The 3,999-nt window shown below is 36.9% G+C and overlaps 1 long non-coding RNA gene across 1 annotated transcript in view; it reads right to left on the bottom strand.

The window, feature by feature from the left end:
* Window positions 1-528: 528 nt before the first annotated feature.
* The window catches only part of LOC109303772, a 26,934-nt gene continuing 23,463 nt past the window's right edge, over window positions 529-3,999 (bottom strand). Inside the window, exon 4 of the long non-coding RNA XR_002099218.1 lies at window positions 529-542. This is a non-coding gene — a long non-coding RNA (uncharacterized LOC109303772). The remainder of the gene's footprint in view (window positions 543-3,999) is intronic.

Here is a 3,999-nt window from a genome sequence, read left to right as displayed (position 1 = left end):
TAATTCAGTCCTTATATAATTCGGCACGAACTCACACACTAATAACCTCATTTTTACACCACTGGCCTATACACCAGTTAATAGCATTTTTATCTTTGTCACATTTCTGCTTAGCACTGGACAGACTAGATGCAGGCAATCTTGCAATGCTCCCATCTCACTGTTCCTACTGACTTTTTAAACTAAAGCCTCCAAAAATAAAATAATGTTTTGTTTTCTTTATCTGTGCTACAGACATTCACCTAAATTCTTATTTCCATGTTTCATTTCTTTCTGTCCTTCACACCTTTAATTTTATCACTGTTTGATTATTTTGAGCATTTAGCTTGTTTCAAGTCACCTGCTGTTCATAATCTTCCTGACTTTTGGGACCAAAATATCACCTATTGATGATACAAAGCTCAAGGATATTGCACACATGGAGAAGAATCATAATATTACACAGAAAGGATTCAGTAAATTTATGTAGTGGAGCAATAAAAATGGTAAGAAATTTAACAGCAGAATGTACAAAGTTCACAACATCTAAATGCATTTTAGGACTAATACCAAGAACTTTTGCCATAAGGTGAGGTCTCATAAACAGAAAGAAATGCACAGAGAACAAGACTTGAATAAACTGATGCAACATAGGATGACCAGCTGTAAATAAGGCAATCCAATACTACAGTATATTAACTTGTTTTAGGGCATATTAGCTTGGCTAGTTTCACTTTGGCAAAAATGAAGGTTGAGAAAAGTATTATTAATCTTTACAAGTGCATTCAAGGGATAAATATTAGAGAGGGAGAAGAAGTTTTTGAGTCAAAGTACAATAATAATACAAGATGAAACAGATACAAACTGATCACAAATATAAACTGCAAATTAGAATAAAGGCTCTAACAAGCAGAGGAGTGAAGCTTTAGCATAGCCTAAAAAGGGGGCTGGGAGCAGAAAGCAAAGCAGATCTGGCAGGAGAAGGATGGCACTTGAGAAGAGTGGTATAGAAGATATTGTGTGGTAGGATGGTGTTATAAGTAACATGAACATGTCGTATATGGATTTATATGGAGTATTTGATTTCTTTATTAAGGGGCTGAAAGAAAACTTAGTGCAAGATCCCACATTTCAGGGCTTCTGCTGATCACCTGTAGTATCCATGAATAATTTTATTTTTGCTGTGAATGTATTAATAGCTCTGAGAAGAATTTTTTTTCTACTTCCCTCTAAACCATTGGATTTGGCTATAGTCGGAGGAGAGAATTTGACTGGAATGTGCTGGTGCTTCTTATGATATATACAAATCACTCAGGTGCATATTTTGGTGGGTCTAGCTCAACTGCATAGGGTCAAACTGATTGTGAGATAGGAGGTCAGGAAGTTTTCCCGTGGTCAGATTAGCAAAGTCCATAGAGTGAAAGTGGAGGAAGTTTCTTCCTCAGGAAAGCTGGGAATGGTCCTCTGTTAGGATATTTTAACCTAACTTCTTTCCTTCCATTGCAGTGGTAAGGCATTTACAGTGCCATTGTTTCCTTTTCTAGTCACCTGTAGCAAATTCAATTTTTTGTTTTAAAAGGGTGCTTTATGGCTGAGATATGTGAGAAGGTCCATAATAGATGCTCTTGTCATTCCTTTTTGAGAAATTATTGTCTACAGATTAAGGGGACTGGACTCAATAGCCCAGAAGGCCCATTCTAACTCTGTTAGTTTAAATGTCCTGCTAAGACAGTGGTTCTCAACCTTTTTAGACTCTAGGCACCCCTTGGAAAATACCAGCTCTTTGTTTTCACTCTTTTTTGACTGCAGAAAAATAAAATTGAAAAGTTTTTCTGTTGCAGAACTCAGAAAGACCACAATGTATTTCTATTTGAAATTTCTGGGTTTACCTCATGACTCATGATTGTAAACCTAACATTGTGTGGCACTCTGTGGCATCCATGAAAGGATCTCCAGGTACCCTAGGGTGCCATGACACCCTAGCTGAGAATCACTGTGCTAGGATATTTTCTCCTCTATGCTTTGTCATTCTCATGATAGTTTCCACATTCTTCAAATCACTTCAAATCTTATTAGCTATTTCCCATTACGATGTCTTCAGCAATCTCTTCCTCTGTGATTTGCAGACTTTATTGATGTCTGATGGTTTATTACAGTTAATTACAGTTTATGAATAACCTTTTCCTCCCTGCAAAAAGGAAATCTTTTAAACATGTTTCAGGTATCAGTCACCAACTGGACCACTGAAATCAATTTGCTCTTTCCATAAAAATAGTCTGCTTAATCTTCATTTAGGGAAATAAATGCCATACTTCCTTTATCAATTCCATTAACTTTTCACTTGGTGGGATTTTGGCAGCATCCACATTTTTAATTCATTTCTTATTTGCTTTTCACAGATTGCTGAGTCATAAGTCCATGTGCCTAACCTAAGTTCCATTTTTTTAAATTTCACTACTTCCACAGATCCTCAACCAAAATTTTCAAAGAGTCCTGAGAACAACAAAAAACTTAATGCTTACCACTCTAAATTCAGAACTTGTTTTTAGTCTCTTTAATACTATTTAGTTGTCTCCTTCTGGAATGATGTTGTTACCTTCTCTCTTCACTGTTAATTCCTTGCTCTACATCTGGCTGACAGCTTTGACAAACTCAGAAAAAGCTGCAGCTACCTGGGGAATGTGTACAGAAGTGATAGTTGAATTAAGAAAGACAGGCTGCTATAAGCAGATATGTGATTATTAGGATTATAGTTAATGGGCAAGGAAGAAATATAAGCAACATAATGAAATTAGAAGAGTTATGAAAACTGGCTTGTTAGAACTTAATGAGGGAAATGGTTATATCCCCCCAAAGTCCTATCAGGCTCTTTCCAGCAATCTGATTGATAGGTTAGTTTGAGTGATAATGCCCTGTGCACCTCAAATTTTAGGGAAACACCTTTAGTATATATCCTATAATGACATAAAAAATGTCTTCCCAACATACTTTGTTAAAACAAAAGCAACCCCCTACCCAAAGTAAACAAAACCATTGTTAAAACTATTTAATCCATAAATATCTAGTTGCATCATTATGTCCGTGGTACATACAAATATGGGTGATCAGTTGTTTTGCTTCTCTGCATTTCCTTAGTGTTTCAAAGAATAGAAGAAACAAAAGGAATAAAGCCCATGTGAGCAATGAACAGCTAAATCTATTGTTTGAAATTAAATAGGCTCTTGAAGTATATCTGAAAACAATTTTTAAACAAAATAATCTGTAAGACCTACTGTTGGCTGTGACTTTTATATAGTTTGGGGATCCTGTAAGCTTGCGGTACCCCTTTTGCATGTCACAGACAGTGGCCCAGCCATTTGTCCTAGTCCTTTTCAAATTTGACTGATTCCAGTGTTCTTCCTTGATACTGAATTATTTCCACAGATCCACATCTTGAAGAAATCTCTGAAAAGCTCTCAAGTTCTAAATAATGCTTGTAAAGATTTGTATGCAAATACCATGATAAAGAACATAAAAAGGCCCTCAGGCTCTTCTTTCTCAAGTCATACCAGTCCATACTGGAAGGCGTAAAACTCACAAGGGTGTTCTTACTCCAAATAGTGGTTTTAGTGGGAGGGGGATGAGGTTTTTTTCTGTTTGTTTCCCGCCCTAATGTCAACTGAATCAAATTAGCATTTAATTTAATTTTCAGTAATAGGAGTCAAAAAAAGCTCCCCCCCTCTCTCTCAGATTCATAACAAAGTGATCAGTGAAGTCTACAGGCTGAACTAAATATTGCCTAATCTTTCATATCTTTTCAAACTTTCTTTAAAAAGATAAAAGCCCTTTCTTAAATGTGGGTACCGAAACATACCTTATAGCCTTGTGGTGGTCACATATAGCCTGAGTAAATTTCATCACACCCCTTTTCATAGGCAACTGGTAGAGGGGCATGTGCCCCACTTGTGAAATTGGCTGCCACCAGCTTCTGTGGGCAGTTGCCGCTTGCCACATGTCCCACCGCCCCCCCCCCCGCTGCTG

The sequence above is a fragment of the Gavialis gangeticus genome, unplaced genomic scaffold (genome assembly GCF_001723915.1).
Source record: "Gavialis gangeticus isolate Ggan-Ray unplaced genomic scaffold, GavGan_comp1, whole genome shotgun sequence".
NCBI lineage: Eukaryota > Metazoa > Chordata > Crocodylia > Gavialidae > Gavialis > Gavialis gangeticus.
Note: the sequence above shows the minus strand (reverse complement) of the source record. Positions and strands in the feature narration are given on the sequence as shown.